Source organism: Bos javanicus, chromosome 7 (genome assembly GCF_032452875.1).
Source record: "Bos javanicus breed banteng chromosome 7, ARS-OSU_banteng_1.0, whole genome shotgun sequence".
NCBI lineage: Eukaryota > Metazoa > Chordata > Mammalia > Artiodactyla > Bovidae > Bos > Bos javanicus.
Genome location: NC_083874.1, coordinates 46214410 through 46236522, shown reverse-complemented (window position 1 = coordinate 46236522; position 22113 = coordinate 46214410). Strand labels below are relative to the sequence as shown.

At 43.5% G+C, this 22113-nt stretch overlaps 1 protein-coding gene across 16 annotated transcripts in view; it reads right to left on the bottom strand.

Annotated features, from left to right (window-relative positions):
- Positions 1–22113, bottom strand: part of LOC133251295 (uncharacterized) — a 293640-nt gene that overhangs the window by 114676 nt on the left and 156851 nt on the right. Inside the window, exon 1 of one of the 16 annotated variants that reach the window (XR_009737573.1) lies at positions 13144–14050. The exons of 14 other annotated variants lie outside the window; for them this stretch is intronic. The gene's annotated coding sequence lies outside the window, so the exon portion shown is untranslated. Of the gene's footprint in view, positions 1–1756; positions 2453–13143; positions 14051–22113 lie in introns of those variants that run through there. One more of the 16 variants, XR_009737572.1, reaches the window with a different exon arrangement.

Here is a 22113-nt window from a genome sequence, read left to right as displayed (position 1 = left end):
TTGCAAATGGGCTCTGATTCCCGGTTTGCACGAACAGCTTTAATCCTGGTTTGGATAAAGGTTAAGTAGGAGCTTACTCCATTCTGCCCCCACGTCATGTTCTAATTCCTATAGGTTATCTTATTTAGAAATTAAGGCAAGCCGAAGCCACGTGGGGGCCGCCCGCTGCTGGGGCTACTCCCTGTGTGTGAGATCCCTGCAGCCTTACTTGCCACCCGCTCACCAACCATTTTGTTTTTCAGAACCTGGCATTCACGTGTTCAGGTTGTCAAGCCACAATATTAAAAGCTTGTTTTTTCCTTTTATTTTTATTTTTTTGAAAGGGAGACATTAAATAAGTTTCATAGTCTGGACCAGAATAAGCAACTAAAAATTCAAATTCAGGGATGTCCCACATTAATAACTGTTCACCAAGGAAGCATTTCCTGTTTATACATTGAGCTAATGAGAATCCATCACCCCTGTCAAATGCACTGAACACCAAATTCAAATGTCAAACCAAATGTAAGAGGTCACACATTTCCTTTGCTAACTAAAAGTGTAATTCATAAATATTATTGCTACCAAACTCTCCATCTACAACATTTGTTTAGAAATATGCACATGTAATATAAATTGTGATTAAGTTAAATGGGTATATTATTTCCTGTTTTAAGGGCTAACAGCAGCATGAATTATGCTTTACTGCAAAGAAGGCTCAAGTCACAAGCAGTTCTGCCTGAGTACAGCCTCACATTTTACACCCCCAGGTTGGTTTTTGCACGTTCATTCATAAATACTGTACATTACCCAGTCTTGCTGATAACTTTCACTTCTGCTGCCTTATAAAATAGCTCTCACTATTGAAAAGGTCAGCTAAATGGACATAAACTTTGAGTCTAGCTACATGTAAAAATAAAAGTGGAAAAACAAAAAAAGATTTACGAAGCCTGGGTCTTCCTTTACCTCTGTAAGCATAATACCAGAATCCAAATTAAACTGAAACTTTGCATCTGTGCCATGATTTAGTGAGATGGGAATTGTTAGCACAAGAAGCAACAACCCAGATTTTTAACTTCTGAAATTAATGCCAGGGAGCAGAAAAACAAGTAGGAAAGCAATCTTTCATTCCGTTTTTGTCTACAAATAAATTCGACTAACGTCCTTAGTTTTAGAAACATGTAAACGAATTAATATATATGTCATTTTAGGAAAACAACACTTACTCCAGTAAGGAAAACAAGGAAAGCAGAACAAACAGAAATATGTTCTCACCTAAGAACCTGATACAGAACCTCATTTCACTCTAATAAAAGGATAGGAAAAGGAAAACCCAGAATCAAAGCTGACCCTGACTAGCTGAGGAAAGGAATCCAGTTTTCACTGACTCCGCGGTCAATGAAAGTCAGTGAAAACTATTACCAAAGACCAAAAAAGAAAGGCAAGCAAGCAAACAACCCTACCCTTCCCAGCCTCGGTTGAGAGGTTTGTTCCCACAGAAGGATGGAGGACTTAGCCCCACTCCTCTGCAAGGCCTCTGGAGCCTCCTTCCCAGGTCCACCCTGCCCCCTCTTTCACCAGGCTAAGGCATGCAGAGGAGATAGGTGGGTTAGATGCTCCTCAGCAGAGCTCTGAGTCATCACTGTTTTCCAACCCTTCCCAAGTCAGCCTGACGCCATCGTGCCAGACAATTTTGCAATGAAACCAAATCTTTGCTGTCACAGATTGGCGAGAGGGATAAAGTGGGTTCCTCAAAGAGATAACCGAGCCGACTCACCAGCTTTTGAAGTCTAGTGAACAGGGTTTCATAAGCTCCAGATTCAGCAGCAGATAATTAACAGATACAACTAAAGCTCATTTCTGTGGACATTCTGCCTATTCACCACGAGGCCGGCAGGGGCTGCCTCTCACCTGCCACCCAGTTCTCCTCTCCCCAGGGGAAGGCTGAGTGGGCAGATCTGGGTTTGAGCATGCTGCTGTGGCCGCTGCTAAGTTGCTTCAGTCGTGTCCAACTCTGTGCGACCCCAGACACGGCAGCCCACCAGGCTCCCCCATCCCTGGGATTCTCCAGGCAAGAACACGGGAGTGTGTTGCCATTTCCTTCTCCAGTGCATGAAAGTGAAAAGTGAAAGTGAAGTTGCTCAGTCTTATCTGACTCTTTTTGACCCCATGGACTGCAGCCTACCAGGCTCCTCTGTCCATGGGATTTTCCAGGCAAGAGTACTGGAGTGAGGTGCCATCACCTTCTCCAGGGTTTGAGCAGAGCTGCTGCTAAAGAACAGGCTTACAGGATGTAGCTCTCATAAAATATTTCAAATTAGGTTTACAATAGTTTTATCATAGCATTTGCCCATCAAAATATAATTATACCATTAACTTATTTTTTAATTAATTTATTTTAATTGGAGGCTAATTACTTTACAATATTGTGGTGGTTTTTTGCCATACATTGACATGAATCAGCCACAGGTGTACATATGTCCCCACCATTCTGAATCCCCCACCCACCCCTCTCCTTACCCCATCCCTCTGGGCTGTTCCCAGAGCACTGGCTTTGAGTGCCCTGCTTTATGCATCAAATTTGCACTGGTCATCTATTTTACACATGGTAATATACATGTTTCAATGCTATTCTTTCAAATTATCCCACCCTCACCTTCTCCCACATAGTCCAAAAGTCTGTTCTTTACATCTGTGTCTCTTTTGCTGTCTTGCATATAGGGTCATTGTTATCATCTTTCTAAATTCCATATATATGCGTTAATATACTGTAATGGTGTTTCTCATTCTGACTTACTTCACTCTGTATAACAGGCTCCAATTTCATCCACCTCATTAGAACTGACTCAAATGCATTCTTTTTTACAACTGAGTAATACTCCATTGTGTATATGTACCACATATAACTTCCTTATCCATTTGCCTGCTAATGGACATCTAGGTTGCTTCCATGTCCTAGCTGTTATAAACAGTGCTGCAGTGAACACTGGAGTACATATGTCTCTTTCAGTTCTAGTTTCCTTGGTATGTATGCCCAGAAGTGGGATTGCTGGGTCATATGGCAGTTTTATTTCCAGTTTTTTAAGAAATCGCCACACTGTTCTCCATAGTGGCTGTAGTAGTTTGCATTCCCACCAACAGTGTAAGAGGGTTTCCTTTTCTCCGCACCCTCTCCAGCATTTATTGTTTGTAGACTTTGTGATAGCAGCCATTCTGACCGGCCTGAGATGGTACCTCATTGTGGTTTTGATTCGCATTTCTCTGATAATGAGTGAAGTTGAGCATCTATTCATGTGTTTATTAGCCATCTGTACGTCTTCTTTGGAGAAATGTCTGTTTAGTTCTTTGGTCCACTTTTTGATTGGGTTGTTCATTTTTCTGGTAGTGAGCTGAATGACATTTTAGAGATTAATTCTTTGTCATTTGCTAATATATTCTCCCATTCTGAAGCCTGCCTTTTCACCTTGCTTACAGTTTCCTTCATTGTGCAAACGCTCCTAAGTTTAATTACGTCCCATTTGTTTATTTTTGTTTTTATTGCCATTACTCTAGGAGGTGGGTCATAGAACTTGCTGTGATTTATGTTAGAGAGTGTCACTGATTTATTTTAAATACAGTACTTTCAAATCTGGTAACTGGGATTTGAAGTCTAGCGAAAGAAAAACGTTTTTTAATCCCATATTTTTTATTAGCATATAATTTCCATAAAGTGAAATGTTCAGGTTTTAAGTGTTTTGTTCAATCTATTTTGAAGAATATACACAAAGACATGGAACATTTCTCTCAACCAGAAAGTATACCACACCTCTTCTCAATTTTTCACCCTCAGAATCAACCACTTATCTGATCTCTGTTACCATAGGTTAGTTTTTCCTACTCTAGAATTTCTTATAAATGGACTACATAGTATATTTATTTTGGTATCTAGCTTCATTCACTCATTCCAGTTTTGAGAGTCACCCATGATACTGTGTATATTAGAAGCTCATTCCTCTATATTGCTCATAACTTGTCATACGACTATGCCACAGTTTATCCATTCAGTCATTCATTCCATCTGATAGATACCTGGGCTCTCTTCCAGTTTCAGAATTTTATGAATAAATTCGCTATGACCATTCTGATGCAAAAATTTTTGTGAAAATGTGTTTTCATTCTTCTCAGGTAAATATCTGAAAGTGGAATTGCTAGGTCATAGGGTAAATGTATTTTGAACTTTTAAAGAGAATAATCAGTTTTCCTAAGTGGTTATATCATTTTATACCCTCACCAGCAATGCAGGACAGTTCCAGTCCCTCTACTTCCTCTCTCACGTTTCATGTTATCAATTTTTTTTCACTTTAACCCTGTCAGTGGATAACTTCTAGTGGATAACTAGTAGTAACTCACTGTAATTTTAATTTGCATTTCCCTCAAACCTAATGATGCTGAACACTTCTTCAGGTGCTTATTTTTTGGGTGATATACATTTGCCTATCTCCTTTAGTGAAGTCTCTATTAAAACTGTTTGCCCATTTTTAATTGAATTGTCTTTTTATTCTTGAATTGTTAAAGAGTTTTTATACTCTGGATGCAAGTCTTTTGTCAGACATATGTGTTAACCTATTTATTCCCTTAACAATGTCTTTGATGAGCCTAAATTTTTTATTTGGATGAAATTCAATTTACCAGATTCTGTTTTTATGGTTCATGTTTTCTGTGACTTCTCTAAGAAATCTTTGCTTACTTTAAGGTTGCAAAAAATTCTATTTTTTTTCTTCTAGTCATCTTACTGCTTTACCTTTTACATTTAGGTCAATGACCTACATTGAATTGACTTTTATACATGATTAGAGATAGACGCCAAAGTTCTTTTATTTTTTAAAAGTATAACCAATTGTTCCCGTACCAGTTGTTAAAGAGATTGACATTGCCCATTGAATTTCCTTGACATTCCTGTCAAAAATCTTTGGACCATATATCTGTAGGTGCATGTACAGACTCTATTCTGTTCCATTTATCCCTTTCATCAGTCCTGCACTGTCTTGATTACTGTAGCTATGTAGTCAGTCTTGTAATCAGGTAGGATAAGTCTTCCAAATTTGTTTTACTTTTTCAATACTGTTTTGGTTATTCTAGGCCTTTTTTTCTTTCCATATAAATTTTAAGATCACTTTGTCAAAGGAAAAATTGCCCACTTAAATATTTGATTTTTTATGCTACAGTAAATGTTATTTAAAATTTTTTACTTTCGACTATTCATTTCTAGTATATGGAATCATAACTCTGTTTATCTTTCACTACTGCAAAATTAATTACTACTTAATTAATTAAGCTCTACTCATCTTCCAAAAATCCTTAGGAGTCTCTTTGTATAAAGTCATGTCACCTATAAGCAAAGACAGTTTTACTTCTTCCTATTCAATCCGTATGTCCTTTGTTTCTTTTGCTTATAGTATTGCCTTGTCAAAGACCTCCAGTACAATGTTGAGTAAAAGTTGTGGAAGAGGCATCCTCACTTTGTCTTTAGCCTCTGAAAGGAAGCATTCACTTACCAATTAGTATATCAGTTGTAGGTTTTTTTGTTGATACCATTTGTTAGGTTAAGAAAGCTCTCTTTTATGCCCAGTTTGCTGAGTTTTTATCATGAAAAGAAAGAAGTGAAAGTGAAGTCACTCAGTCATGTCCGACTCTTTGCGAACCCATGGGCTGTAGCCTACCAGGCTCCTCTGTCCATGGGATTTTCCAGGCAACAGTCCTGGAGTGGATTGCCATTTCCTTCTCCAGGGGATCTTCCCAATCCAGGGATCAAACCCAGGTCTCCCTCATTGTAGACAGACACTTTACCATCTGAGCCACCAGGGAAGGCTGTTATCATGAATAAATACCAAAATTTGTCCATAGGTTTTTCTGCATCTATGCAAAGATGATTTTCTTCTGTAACTAACATGATAAATTATACAGATTGGTTTTTAATAGTATATCAACTTGATTGGCTTTTAATAGTATATCAAATAGGCCTTACAAATAGCTGTGAAAAGAAGAGAAGTGGAAAGCGAAGGAGAAAAGGAAAGATATAAGCAACTGAATGCAGAGTTCCAAAGAACAGCAAGAAGAGATAAGAAAGCCTTCTTCAGCGATCAATGCAAAGAAATAGAGGAAAACAACAGAATGGGAACAACTAGGGATCTCTTCAAGAAAATCAGAGATACCAAAGGAACATTTCACGCAAAGATGGGCTTGATAAAAGACAGAAATGGTATGGACCTAACAGAAGCAGAAGATATTAAGAAGAGATGGCAAGAATATGCAGAAGAACTGTACAAAAAAGATCTTCACAACCCGGATAATCATGATGGTGTGATCACTGACCTAGAGCCAGACATCCTGGAATGTGAAGTCAAGTGGGCCTTAGAAAGCATCACTATGAACAAAGCTAGTGGAGGTGATGGAATTCCAGTTGAGCTATTCCAAATCCTGAAAGATGATGCTGTGAAAGTGCTGCATTCAATATGCCAGCAAATTTGGAAAACTCAGCAGTGGCCACAGGACTGGAAAAGGTCAGTTTTCATTCCAATCCCAAAGAAAGGCAATGCCAAAGAATGCTCAAACTATTGCACCATTGCACTCATCTCACACACTAGTAAAGTAATGCTCAAAATCTCCAAGCCAGGCTTTAGCAATATGTGAACCGTGAACTTCCTGATGTTCAAGCTGGTTTTAGGAAAGGCAGAGGAACCAGAGATCAAATTGCCAACATCCGCTGGATCATGGAAAAACCAAGAGAGTTCCAGAAAAACATCTATTTCTACTTTATTGACTATGCCAAAGCCTTTGACTGTGTGGATCACAATAAACTGTGGGAAATTCTGAAAGAGATGGGAATACCAGACCACCTGATCTGCCTCTTGAGAAATTTGTATGCAGGTCAGGAAGCAACAGTTAGAACTGGACATGGAACAACAGACTGGTTCCAAATAGGAAAAGGAGTTCATCAAGGCTGTATATTGTCACCCTGTTTATTTCACTTATATGCTGAGTACATCATGAGAAACACTGGACTGGAAGAAACATAAGCTGGAATCAAGATTGCTGGGAGAAATATCAATAACCTCAGATATGCAGATGACACCACCCTTATGGCAGAAAGTGAAGAGGAACTCAAAAGCCTCTTGATGAAAGTGAAAGTGGAGAGTGAAAAAGTTGGCTTAAAGCTCAACATTCAGAAAATGAAGATCATGGCATCCGGTCCCATCATTTCATGGGAAATAGATGGGGAAACAGTGGAAACGGTGTCAGACTTTATTTTTCTGGGCTCCAAAATCACTACAGATGGTGACTGCAGCCATGAAATTAAAAGACACTTACTCCTTGGAAGGAAAGTTATGACCAACCTAGATAGCATATCCAAAAGCAGAGACATTACTTTACCAACAAAGGTTCGTCTAGTCAAGGCTATGGTTTTTCCAGTGGTCATGTATGGATGTGAGAGTTGGACTGTGAAGAAGGCTGAGCACCGAAGAATTGATGCTTTTGAACTGTGGTGTTGGAGAAGACTCTTGAGAGTCCCTTGGACTGCAAGGACATCCAACCAGTCCATTCTGAAGGAGATCAGCCCTGGGATTTCTTTGGAAGGACTGATGCTAAAGCTGAAACTCCAGTACTTTGGCCACCTCATGTGAAGAGTTGACTCACTGGAAAAGACTCTGATGCTGGGAGGGATTGGGGGCAGGAGGAGAAGGGGACAACAGAGGATGAGATGGCTGGATGGCATCACTGACTCGATGGACATGAGTCTGAGTGAACTCTGGGAGTTGGTGATGGACAGGGAGGCTTGGCGTGCTGCGATTTATGGGGTCGCAAACAGTCAGACACGACTGAGCGACTGATCTGATCTGATCTGATAATAGTATATCAACTTTACATCCTGAGATGAACTCTACCCTTTTTCGATATATTGTTGATTACATTTGCTAACACTTTAAGGATTTTCATACCTATGTTAATAAGGGACTTTGATCTGTAATTTTCCTTTCTTATTGATATCCTTGTCTGGTGTTGGCATCAAAGTAACACTGGATTCATAAAATAAGTTGGGAAGTATACTCTCATACCATATTTTCTGAAATAGCTTATGTAAAATTGATTATTGCTGCTGCTGCTGTGTCGCTTCAGTCGTGTCCGACTCTGTGCGACCCCATAGACGGCAGCCCACCAGGCTCCCCTGTCCCTGGGATTCTCCAGGCAAGAACACTGGAGTGGGTTGCCATTTCCCTTTCCAATGCATTAAAGTGAAAAGTGAAAGTGAAGTCGCTCAGTCGTGTCCGACTCCTAGCGACCCCATGGACTGCAGCCCATCGGGCCCCTCCATCCATGGGGTTTGCCAGGCAAGAGTACTTGAGTGGGGTGCCACAAATCGATTATTAGCGCTTGCTTAAATATTGGAAAGAATTCACCAGAAAAACTATATGGGTCTGGACATTTGTTTGTTGGAAACTTTAATTACCAAATCAATTTCCTTAGTGAGTATAGGGTTTAGATTTGCTATTTCTTCTTGTGTCACTTTTGCAGGTTATGTTTTTCAAGTAATATGTCACTGACGACATGGATGTTTTTTGAATGTTGGCTACTTTGTATTAATAGAAACAAGATGTTTTGTACAACTTTTGCTGTAAAGTTGTTCACAATATTACCTCATTAGCCTTTTAATGTCCTTAGTGATAGCTCATCTTTTATTCCTGGTTTATGAATAATTTGTCTTCTTTTTTCCTTTTTATAAAAATTTTTGTTATGGTTAAACATATATGTAATATAAAATTTACCTCCACAATCATTTCTAAGGCTACAGTTCAACAGTATTAAGTATATTCACCAATCTCTGGAACTTTTCATCTTGCAAAACTGAAATTCTGTATCCAGTAAATAAATGTTCCTAGGTAGTTATCATTTTTATTACTCTTTTTAACAAACCAACATTAGTCTTTGCTGATTTTCCTATTATTTGTTTTCTATTGCATTGATTTCCACTCTTACTTGGGTTTAATTAGCTTATCTCTTGTTAACATTTTAAGGTGCAAACAAAGGTAATTGATTTTGCATCTTTCTTATTTTCTAAGATAATCATTTAAAGCTATACATTTCCCTTTAAAAATTATGCATCTCACAAATTTTGATGTCACCTTTTTATTATCATTAAATTTAAAATATTTTCTAATTCTATTGTGACTTCTTTGAATTCATGGACTATTTAGTCCATTATTTAGTACTGTTTCATTTCCAAATATTTGAAGAATTCTGTAGGTATCTTGTTGCCACTGATTTCTACTTTGACTCCATTTTGTTCAGAGAACATTTAGAAATTCAATCCTTGGAAATTTATTTAGACTTGTTTTATGGTCTAGTTTATGATCTAGGTTGAGGAATGCTCCATAGGCACTTGAGAAGTGTGTGCATTTTGCTTTTGTTGGATGGAATGTTAGATAAATGTACATTAGGTCAGGCTATTGGCAGTGCTGTTCAGATCTCCTATACACTCACCAATCTTTCAACGCATCAGTTACAAAGAGAAGAGTCTCACACTCCTCAGCTGTGGTTCAGCTTCAGCTCGGTCAGTTTTTGCTTCACATATTTTGGAGCTCTGTTATTATACAACAACTTTTAGATTTTTATGTCTTGATTAATTAACACTTAATGCCATTATAAAATGCCCCTTTTATCTTTTTATCATCTTGAAGTCTATTCATTCTGATATTAGGAGAGCTTCAACTGTTTTCTTAAGCATAGTGTTCGCATGGTATCTTTTCCCAACCTTGTACTTTCCGTCTGTGACTTATTTAAAGTGTATTTCCCGTAAACTACATATAGTTGGGTCCTGCATTTTTATCCAGTTTGCCCATCTCTGCCTTTTAATTGGGAAGTGTAATCCATTTGCATGTAATTAACTATTTATATATTTTTGTTTTAAATATACCAAATTCGGGTTTTGAGTACCATTAGGCCTTTACACCTTTTGTTTTTCTGTTACTCCTATCCTGAATTTTGGAATGAAACAAATATTTTTAGTATTTTAATATTAGTATTTTTAGTATTTCATCTCACATCTGCTATTGACATGACTTAGTGACTAAACAACAACAATTGACATGTTAGGCTTGCTTTTTTGCATCATAGTGATTTCTCCAGAGATTACACATTTATCTTTATCACTTTACTTTCAAAACATATTTTACTACTTCCTGAATAGTTTAAGAACTAAGGACAGTACATTTCCAAGTACAATGCCCCCACCCTTTGTACTCCTGTTGCCATTGGTTTTAGTTCTAAAAGACCATAAACCTCCATCTTCCTTTGTCATTATTACTTCAAATGACTGCTTTTAAGTTTTAAAAGTCCTTTTAATTTATAGACCAATTCACTCCTTCTTGGGCCCACTCCTTTCCTTGGGACCAGGTTTTCCTCTGAAATTATTCTTTTAGTCTATAGAAGTCCTTTTTAGCATGTCCTGCTCTTCTGAAGATTGGTTCTTTCGGTTTTTACTTGTGTCGATATATCTTTATTTCATCCTCATTTTTGGAGTTTATTTTCACTGGATATAGGTTTCCAGGTTGACAGGTTTTGTTGTGTTTGTTTTTTCCATGCAGCACTCTAAAGATGGCATTTCCATTGCCTCTGACCTCAATTTCTGATGAAAAGTCAATTCTCATTCTTGTCATTGTTCCTCTAAGTCTGCGATAAATCCATAAGAAAATTTTTTATCCTTTTTCAGCAATTTGACTATGATCCCACCTGGGATTTTCTAAGCTTCTCAGACAGTGATGGTTTGGGGTTTGTTTTGTTTGTTTGTTTTCCATTAGTTTTGGAAAGTGTTTGGTCCCTATCTCTTCAAATATTTTTTTCTGACCTTTTTGCTCTCATCCTCTTTTCCTAGGATTCCAGTTAAAGTGTGTTAGCCTTTTGGTGTTCTCCCTTAGATCAAATGCTCTGTTTTGTTTTTTCACTCTTTTTTCTCTTTTTGTTTCAGTTTGGATGATTTCTATTGACATGTCTCCATTGAGTCTTTCCTCTGCTGTGTCCCATCTGCTAAGCACACCAACAGAATTCATGTCTGACATCCCATTTTTCATCTCCAGTATTTCCATTTAGACCTGTTTTTAATATACTTTCTAGATGGCACAGTGGTAAAGAATCTGCCTGCCAATGCAGGAGACACAAGAGACATGGTTTCAATCCCTGGGTTGGAAAGATCCCCGGGAGTAGGAAATGGCAACCCACTCCAGTATTCTTGCCTGGAAAATTCCATGGACAGAAGAACCTGGAGGGCTTCGGTCCATGGGGTTGCAAAGAGTTGGACATGACTAAGTGCACACATGTGCACACACACACTTCCATCCCTCTGCTGAAATCCTGTATCTGTTCATCCATGTTGCCACCTTTCCTACTAGATTCTCTGACAAACATATGATGGTTATTTTACAGTTACTGTCTGATACTTCCTCAAGGGTGGGGGTCTCTCAACACTCCTACCCTCCCCCAGTGGCAGATAACTTCTGCCTCCTATTCTTGAAAGGTCAGGAAATGGGAGAGTATTTTTTTGGTTCTCCTGCTTAAACTACAGGCTTGGGTAGGTCTCATGTACCTATACCACAGGGAATTTTCTGTTCATTCTCCTGTCCTGACCCCAATCTTCCTAGTGAGTTCTCAGTAGAAGTCCATGGACAAAAGTGAGTACGAAGACACACCCAAGTCTGGAGCTTCCAAGAATTCTAAACTGTTATGCTAACCCACACATGGCTCTTAAAAATTCCTTTAAACTTAAACTCTTTCCATCTCACTTGGTTCTGTGATGGTTACCTCCTCCTGCAGCTCAGCCCACAGTGAAACACTCATGGGTCCCACCTCTTCTTGAAAGGGCTGGTACCCTTTGGACTGTAATCATGCATGATTTTATAAATGGGCTAGCTTGTTCTTATTGTTAGGGTGGCAGTAATGTTCTCTTCCAACTGTTTATATACTGGGCAGAAGCCCTCATTAAATATAAATATGAGTAACTAATGACCTCTCTCTTTTAGTATGTATTTATAAGATCTTAGATACAAATTCACTTTTTGTACATTTATTCTTTTCTAGTGAAATTATAATCAAACCTTACCCTTTTCCTTTAGTCCCGTAACTCCCTGCACATAGAGCTTATGAATAGTAATGGGGTAAGGCATTTGTGTGCAATCAAAGACAGAATGGATAACATTAGAATAACTATAACATCTGCTGTAGTACCATGAAGCAGGTAAAGTAACCAGTAACACAGTATCACAGAGCAGGTAAAGCAGGTGGTATGTTACATATGCATGATTTTATTTCTCACAACTCAATGAATTAGATACTGTTTTCCAGATGAGGAAATTCACGTTCAGGGAAATAAAATGACTTGACTAAGGCCACATAGCTAATAACTAGAGAAATGAAGACTTTAACCAAAGCAGTCTGGATTTTAGAGTCTACTTTTAACTTCCATTACACAAAGGAGTAGTAAGGGATTAAATGTTTACTTAAACTAAAATTTTTATGTTCATGATCTGACATCTGAGTTCTAATTCATGTAGCTCTCCATACATCCAGGGTCAGAGCAACACACACACACACCCTTTTTTCACACAAACCCTCCACCAGGAAATGCCACTCTCCCACTTGTGTCACCAGAATGTCCTTCCATCACCCTACTGCCTTCAGGAATAGCCTCCCTCCAGTGAGCAGAGAGCCAAGACTGGACGGAGGTTTGCAGAGTGTGGCAGCAGAGCAGTGGCCCCAAGTAAGATGAGCCTGCAGATGAGTCCAAATGCAGAGGGAAGCTGGACTAGCCAGGGAGAGCCCTGAGGCCTCCACTGACCACCCGACTTGGGGAGGGATTGCAGAGCCTTGGTGCACTGTGGGTCATCAGCTAACTGATCTGAAGGCTAAATCTATGCTCTTAAGGAACTGGAAGGAAAAATTCATGCAACTACATTTACAGTTCAGCAGCATAACCTCCCCGACAATCTGTCTAGAATAGGGCTTGCCTTTCTTGAAGCAGTCTCTTGGCTGTTCAAAGGAAGACTTTCCCAAGTCACTTTAAAAACTAAAGACGTTGCCATTAGGGCCAAAGAGATCAAAAGCACCTTAATCTCCTCTATCAGCAGGCCAGCCACTTACCAAGTCTGAGAATGTTCCCCACGCGCTGCTTCCTGAGCCTGCCTGACAGTCCCTGGGATTGGTACCTTGGATCTTGGAAAACAGAAATATGGTTTTACTTATGCAGGTCTCTATCTCTGGGAGATGCATGGTATGATAACACAGTGGCCCAATCGTCTCCCACCCCAATGGTTGCAAAATGGTATTTCAGAATTCATAATTGGAATAGCTGTGGTTGCTTTCTTTAAAGAGGGATCAAAACATTGAAATCCATCCAAGAGCCCTGCTCCTGTAACCTGAGAACGGGCGGCATTCATTAATGGAGTACACACAAGGCACTTGCCCTCATGTCCTTGAGAAAGATTCCCTCAGCATTCCTCAGCATGGCTCACTTGGGAAGGCACAGCTTGTACAAGAGGCTGGTATTGCAGGCTTCCCTGTTCTAGGCTCTGTCTCATATCACTAGGCTGCTGACAAGTTAAGGTTGCATTAACAGAAGTACACTTCCAAGAACAAAGGAGGTGAGGCCCTTTCTGCTTCTGTATGGCTAACTTGTACAGGGTCTACTGCATTTTGAACGCTTGCACTTTCAGGTGGACTGTGCTCAGATGGTAGAAGCGTCTGCCTACAATGCAGGAGACCCAGGTTTGATCCCTGGGTCAGGAAGATTCCCTGGAGAAGGAAACAGCAACCCACTCCAGTACTCTTGCCTAGAAAATCCCATGCATGGAGGAGCCTGGTGCAGGCTACTGTCCATGGGGTTGCAAAGAGTCAGACACGACTGAGCAACTTCACTTTCACTTTGCCCAAATAGGGTGAGTTCTGTGGAGGGGTGCTCAGGATGAGGGTTGATCTGTGGCCAGGACATATAAAGTGGTTATACAGTATGGATGAATTTAGCCTGCTTATATTTTTTACTTCTGCTTTATTTATTTATTTATTTTTTTAGAGTTCTAGGACTTTTAATCTGTCCCAAAATTGCTGAAGCAAAAATCATGATAAAACGTTCTGCTTTCCTTTACACCCCCCAATGCAAAAAAAAAAAAACTCTGTAGGGAAAAAATGGTTTTGTACATGGGAAGAAACAATATAATAAAATAATAAAAGAAACAATACTTCTACTTTATTGATTAGCACTCCATCTCATACTTAAACCCTCCCCACTCTGCACAGCAGGCTCACATGTACTGATCCTTCTTCCTCAACTAAAGCTTGGACTCCTTGACAGGAGAGATGATGGGTGGTTAACACACAACAGCTGACATGCCCAAGAATATTTGTTGGAGGAATGAACAAATAAATAGACAAACAAAAGGGCTGCCTTGGAAAGATGGATTCCTACATGCCAGTATTTTTACTCAAAGAACAAGCCACCTCACCCATCCATGAGATGATGGGAAGACCCTGGTCTGCTGATGTAAGGGGGTAAGGACATTCCACCTCCCTCCCAAAGAGATGCCAGGGGCTGAATGATCAAGCTTCTTCAGAATCTATGAGCAAGTGGGGCTCCCACTATAGAAAGCATAATAATAAATACCAAACTGGAAGAAGTCAAAGATAGGGGTCAAAGTGGAGTCATGAAGCTGTGGGGCCTCAGGCAAACTGCTTAGCAAAATCCGTCACTGGGCTGACTCTCAGAACCCAGGCAGGAGGTTGGCACCTGAAATGAGGCTGGCAGTGGAGGAGAAGCAAGAGGGTAGAAGGACCCTGCCATGGACTGCACTTCTAGGATAGGAGAGTGAAGCTCATCACTGCGGCTCTGTTGTTACCCACACAAACAACACAGAGAACACACCCAGCCCCTTGTAACTGTGTTCCCCTCTAGCTTCGCCCACTAGGAGGCTCAGGGTCTAATGCACAGTCTACCCCCCAAAAGACCACTGGACCTGTGGTCTTTCTTTCTCACCCCTCTTCTATGGGACCATCAGCTCTGGGAGTGGAGGACTGTGGTTGCTGCGTTCATTGCTCTATCTGCACAGGCAGGCACACACTCAGAACTCAGCAGATACTTGCTGAGTGACTGGTCCCACCCGTTTCCTCATCCTTCTTCTCCCTTACCCCAGTTTCTTCCCTTATTTAATGTTTATCCTGCTATAGCAGCTGTGTTTCTGAAACCACCTCAGACCCTCTCTTGTACAAGGTGGGGTACAAATAGATACATGAGAAAAAGAAGACAGAACAATAACGAATCCATGGGTACATCAGTCACCCGTGCGGCTTATGTAATGTGGCTCTGCTGACCTTTCTCACTCCCTCCCAGAGGCAGCCCCGGAGGGAACAGGCGCAGAAGGCGGTGGTTCTGAAGTTCAGCTTTGTCCTTAGGAGGCCCTCCTACCAGGCTGCTCCCAGAGATTATGTTACCTCCAGACCCAGCTGAAGGGTTGCCTAGCAACACTCACAGGACTCTTCACCTCTAAATCCCTCGTTTGTGTCTTACGTGTACACAGAGCGGTGTGAGCCTGACCCAGCGCACCATGCTCCTCCACAGCTCCCCACCTACAACAGGCTGCTCTGCCTGTGTCACTGGAAACGTCTTCTATGCCTGGCCTGTGACTTCCAGCCTGGACCTGTGAGCTCCCGTCAAGCATGAGCATGGAGGAGGGCAAGCAGATCACGCTTCGAGAACCAGAGCCACCATCTCAGATGAGCACAAGCCAGAAAAAAAAGCAAGGAGAAAGAGGAGAGATGAGCTGTGAGCCCACACATGTCCTATCAAGACCCCATCACCCCAGGAACTGCCTCCTCTGAGATTTTTCTCCTCTCAGGAAAATGCTTTATTTTTCACCCAGAAGGTCAAAAACATGTGAATGGGTAAATAAATGAAGTGTTGCTTAAGATCATGTCTAAACAGTGTACAAAAATAAATATCCTCACTCTAAAGTAAGACAGTATGCAGTATCCATCTGGGGAACTGGGAAAACAAGGAGGGGGTTGGGAGAAACCGCTCCATAAGGGCCTTCCCTGGTGGCTCATGATGAAAGAATCCACCTGCCAGTGAGGCAGCTGCAGGAGATGCAGGTTTGATCCCTGGGTCGGAAGATGCTCTTGAGTAGGAAATGGCAACCTGTTCCATATTCTTGCCTGGGAAATCCCATGGACAGAGGGGCCTGGTGGACTACTGTCCATACGGTTGCAAAGAAGCGACTGAGCGCACCCAGCTTTGTAAGACACAAATTTCATCTGTGGCTTTCCAGAAGCCAAGAAAAGGAGCAAAGCAGTCCAAACTCATAGACTCCCAAAAGTGGGCCAGAGGAGTTGACGTGGGCAATCACCCCTTTCCTCAGGCTCCAAGCAACCTTGCCAGGCAACCTCCTCGCTGCCAGCAAGGATACATTTCACCACGGCTTCTCTAGCTGCATCTCCAGCTTAACGACCAGGCAACCGTCAACTGCAAGAGTGTCCATAGAAAACACCACTCTTTTCCCTTTACTCAAGGAGCCAGCCACGTTTTCTTGTACTGGGTCTAAAACCAGTTACCTCCATCTGGCCTCTATACCTCAGCCAAAAGTTAAAACATAAGCATTACACACATAAAAAAGCAAAAGAGCAATTTAAGCTCTTTATGATGAAATGTATTTTTGATAGTGAAATGAAGAACAGACGAGGGGAAAGGGTCGAATCAAGATATTTTGGAGCTGTGCTGGCCAATAGGTAGCCACTAGTCACGTAGGTCTACTTAAGTTTAAATACAGTTTATTAAAAGTAGATAGAAGTGAAATCTAGTCCTTTTGTTGCACTAGTGTTGTGTTAGTGGCTCAGTTGTGCCCAACTCCTTGCAACCCTATGGACTATAGCCTTCCAGACTCCTCTGACCATGGGATTCTCCAGGCAAGAATACTGGACTGGGTGGCCATTCCCTCCTCCAGGGCATCGCCCTGATCCAGGGATCGAACCTGGGTCTCCAGCATTGCAGGCAGATTCTTTACCATCAGAGCCACCAGGGAAGACCATTATTGCACTAGCCACATTTCAAAAGCTCAGCAGACACATGCTGCTAGTGGCCACTGTATCAGATGCCTAGGATTATAAAGAACATTTCCATCATTGTAGAAACTGCTACTGGACTGCACTGCTCTGGACCATTCCAAGAGCAGGCTGTGGTCACAACACTCCATCCCCAACATGGTGGACTCTGTCAACAGGCCCTGCTGGATGCCCATATGCCCCTGATCAGCACTTCTAAGCTGCACTCTCAGTCTCAAAAATAAAAATCCCTACACCCAAGGCCAAACACTTCTGGGAGTTTTCCTGGTACCCCCAGATCTGTGTCTCAACCAGACTTAACCCCTCATGCCATCAAAATTTACCATGTAACCCATCTCCGGAGCCACACTTTCATACTTCTTTAGAGGGGTAGTGGATGGAGTGGTGGCCTCCTAGAACCTGTGACTGTAAACAAATTTATTTGGAGAAAGGGTCTTTGCAGATCCAATTAAGAGGAGGTCACCCTGGATCCATCAGTAAGCCTGGATCCAATTAGAACCTGTGACTGTGAACAAATTTATTTGGAGAAAGGGTCTTTGCAGATCCAGTTAAGAGGAGGTCACCCTGGATCCATCAATGACTAGTGCCTTTAAAGGAAGAGGAGAAGATACAGACAGAAGGGAAGGCCACATGAAGATGGATGCGGCAGAGACAAGTTACACAACTCCAAGCCACGGAAAGCCCATGGCTGCCAGCAGCCCCCAGAAGCTACATGTGAGGCATGGAACAGATATTCCTTCAGAGACTGGGGGAGCAACCAACCCTGCCAACACCTGCATTCTGAGCTCCTGGCCTCCAACACTGACAGAATAAACTTCTGTTGTTTTAAGCTACCAGGTTCCTGGTAATTTGTTACAACAGCCCGAGGAAACAAATGCAAGGGGTTAATGGCACATTAGGACTGAATGGGCTTCCTCTCCCTAAGGAATCCACTCCTGGCCTGTGGCTTGCAGCCGGGACCCATGGGCACCCTCTCCGAGCATGAGCAGACACAGGCGAGCAGGCTGAGCCCCAACCCCAACAGTTCTGATTTGCAAAGGCCAGAAAGAAGCACCTGCTGGTAATAACAGAGTAATGTGGGGACAACGAAGCCTCCTTGGGTCTCCTCAAATGATGCTACACAGATGGCTGTGGTTACACCTGTAGCCCCCTCCCTCTATGGGGGCCAGGCGGCACTCAGCCCCTTCTCTTCTCTTCTCTCCTGCTGGTCTCATTCCTACTCTTATTCTAAAGCTCATCCTAAGACCCACTCACTTCAGGAAGCGTCTTCAGACCATGCCATCCCAGTGTGGCAGCTGCAGGCCGTGGCAGGAGGCCTGTGTTCTAGGCACAGCCGCACTCTCCTGGGGAAACCCCTTTTAGCCTGTGTCTCTGCATCCCTCAGGGCCTCGCTAGGCCCCCCTGCAGTGTGAGGGGTGAGGTTAGACTGTCTTGATGATTTCCAGCTCTCGTGCAGTCCTTTCACCAATTTGTAGCATTATTCACCTTTTTTTTTGCCTGGCATGCAATAGATATTAAATAATAGCAATGACATGAATGTTGATAATAAAAACTAACACCAAGCCAGTCATGACATGACACTAAATGCTTTACATACATACATACATAATGCTTTACATTATCACAGTCAATCCATTTTTTTTTTTGATAGATGAATAGAAAGAGGGAGGAATGAGCAGGGAGGGGAAGACTGGACCCTAACCAAGTACCAGACTCACCAAGGAAGAATCCTGGTTCCTCTGGCTGGACTCTTCATGGAGCTTGACTCCCCAGTAGGGGCTCAGTAAACATGGGGAGGGAATACCAAAGAACTTCCAGAAAAGCCACCAGATTTAGGAAACCCCTAACATCCAAAGAGGGCACCCCCATTCCTCATGGCCTGGCACCCCCACCCCCTCCTTTGGAACTTCTGTGAGGACTCAGCCCTGAATGAGAGCATGCGGACGGTAACAGGATCTCTGCATTGATGCTGACCTAGTGGATCTCTGAAATTTTTCTCCAGCCCACTAGCCTAAGTTCTTTGGAACAGAGATATGTGGAGACCACGCAGAACCATAACCCAGGAGGATTAACTCCCGAGTTAATACCTGCTAGATGTCAGGAATCATCTCCGTCGCTGGAGAGCTGTCTGAAATGACGCATTCCCTGCCACCTTGGGCTGCCCCTCTGGGCTGCCACGTTTCACCTCCGCTTGTTTATATCGAGTAACCTGAGCTCCGCACAACTGACCGAGGTGTGTTAGTCCTGACACGGCCCAGAGAGGCCAGGGCGGTGGCTGTTGGCCTTGTTCTCATTACTCTGCGGGGAAGGGGTCCTTGCTCACGTTACCCCAGCGTTCAGAAGCTGGGGCATGAGGCTGGCTCCCCAGGGGCTCAGCCGCTGGATCCAAGAGCACAAGGTAAACCCTGGGATGTCCCAGCAACTCATATCACTGTTGAAGCCTCAGGAACTTGCCCCATGTGAAACATTTGCGCTCCTCCTCCCACGGGACCCCAGGGAAGGCAGAGGGGCCCCCTGGCCCACCTCGTGGTGCCAGAAGAGAGGCGCCTCGTGCTATTAGCTCAAATAAGGAAAACAGTGCTGGGGAGATTGAATTTTCTGCAGGCTTGTTGAACTTGGTGATTTCTGAGTGCTTGGTGCTGGCAGGCATGGGGGAGTGGGCTGCCAGTCTGCGATTTATCAGCTGATTCTTGAGACTATGCTTAGGTTTATTAAATCAGCATGAGTCACTTTCCTGCCTTCCTTGCAAACATGAATCACCAATTATCAAAATCCAAGGAAAACATGTGACTCGACAATTTCAGGGTCTAGAGTGTCTGGGAGACAGCTGGGAGAAGGGTGCTGTCTACCCAAGGTCTGCCCTACTGGCAAACAGAACCACCCCGGGCAGGGCAGAGAGAAACGGCCAGTGGAGCGCCTGAGATGACAGGTGCGCACGAGGAACCATGCAGGTCTGGGCCTGTCTCCACCCTCGTGGCCACATCCGCTCTGTCCTGCTTGTGCCAGGCAGCTGGTTGTGTATCAGGGCAGAGAGAACAGGACTGGCCTGGGCTCTGCCTTCACAGAGCTTATGGTCTAGTAGACATTTTTGAAGTGATTGGAACCCTGTTTCTAGTTCTTTCCTAGCTGGGAAAAGTGGGGCAAATCACTAAACCTCACTGAACCTCAGTTTCCCCATTCTGACGCCTGCTCACAGAGCTGCAGTGAGGAGTAAACAAAAGAGCTCGTGTACATTGAGTTCCTCCATGGTGCCTGGCACATCACACCTGCTCAACCGGCATCTGCCATTTTTCTGTAAAGAAGGAGTGGCCTGTGGCATCCTACCAAAACTAAGGGCCCTCCACCAATCCCTACCGACCCTCCTGGTTGTGCCCAAACAACCCAGAGTCTGGGCACCAGGCTCGGTTCCCTGGGGACAGTGTATTGGTACCCCAGCAGCTCTAGCCACACGGCAAAACTCCGTCCTAGGTCTCCTGCTCAGGACTCCTGGCCCCTGGAGCCTCAGCACTAGCTTCAGGTCATCTTCCCTGGCAATCTGTAGCCACCTTTCTTTCTTTTCAGCCTTTGTCCTCTGGGCTTTGGCCAGTAGGTCCTGACCCCACATTCGGCCTTCAGCCCTCACCTCTCTCCAAAGAGACCAAGATGGCAACGAGCAACTTCCTCCCACGGCCCAGGTCACCCCACCACCCTTGCCCACTCTCCTCTAGAACAAGGTCCAAAGACTAGACTCTTCCCTTTAATAGTCACTCCTCGCTCTCCTACTTCCCCGGCAGGCTTTCCTCCTGGACTCTCAGTATTCAGTCCCAGGCCCTGAAACATCACCTCCAGACCAAGGCTATGCACTGCTCAGTCAGGGCAGGGCAGGGAGGCATTCACAGGCATGAGAGTGTGTGGGCCTCTCCTAGGACTGAGCCATGAGACAGCCCTGGGCCCGCTGTAGGCAAGGGGCATTACATCCGCACAGCTGGTAGGCACTGCTGAAGCCCTCCGGATGCCAGGCCCTCTCCTTTCATCCTTACACAACCCCGCCCAGTAGGGATCACGCCCCACACTTCAGGGTACCTTGAGGCCCAGACAGGCAAGGCAAGTGGCCCAAGGTCAACACGTCAGGAGTGAAGTCGCCAAGGGACGGACCTACCTCGGCTAGAAGGAAACAGCGGGGCAGGACTATCCGTGGAGGCTGTGGTGCAAGACAGGAGGACCAAGGAGGTCGTGGGGGACCCTGGAGGCCTCGGCTCCTTCCTGTGCTCCTACTGGCCCACCTCCAAGGCAGGACTCTGACATTGGGAAGTGCACCCTCCTCATGACCCGCTTGGAGGAGTGAATCTACCTGCCCACCCCCACTCCCCTCCAGACAAAGAGCCCTGTGCAAGCCCAGGACATCCTCAAAGGTGGCAAAGCTGCCCTGACTGAGGGAGAGTGTCCCTCGAGGGACTACCAAAGGCCAGCGTGGAGGAAACACAGCAAAACCATCACTGTGACTACGTTTTTGTGACTGCACTACAGAGAACTCCCTTTTCTATATGGAGTTCTTAAATGTTATTTTCTATATGTAGTTCTTAAATGTTATTTTCTATATGTAGTTCTTAAATGTTATTTTATTTTTCAATGGGATTTTTAAAAAGCAAATATCAATAGTGGAAGAAGAGGAGGCAGAGGTAGAGGAGGAGGAAGAAGGTGAGGTGGGTGGGAAGCATCCTGCAGCTAAGCACGAGGACGTTCGCAGCCTGTGGACCATTCCCCGGGCTCCACTTCCCCAGACGTGACATGCCCCCGATGTCCCCAGAGACATCGCTGACCAGCACAGTATCTAACAGAGCAGGTGCTGTGATCACCTAGGGCAGAGGTCAGAGACAGAGCCAGGTCTCTACACAGAAGCCACCACTGAGGACAAGAAGATAGGGCTGCTCAAAAATGGGGACTCCAAGGACTTGCTTGGTAGCCCAAGGGTTGGGTCACCGAGCTCCCAGAGCAGGGGACCTGGGTTCGATCCCTGGTTGGGGAGCT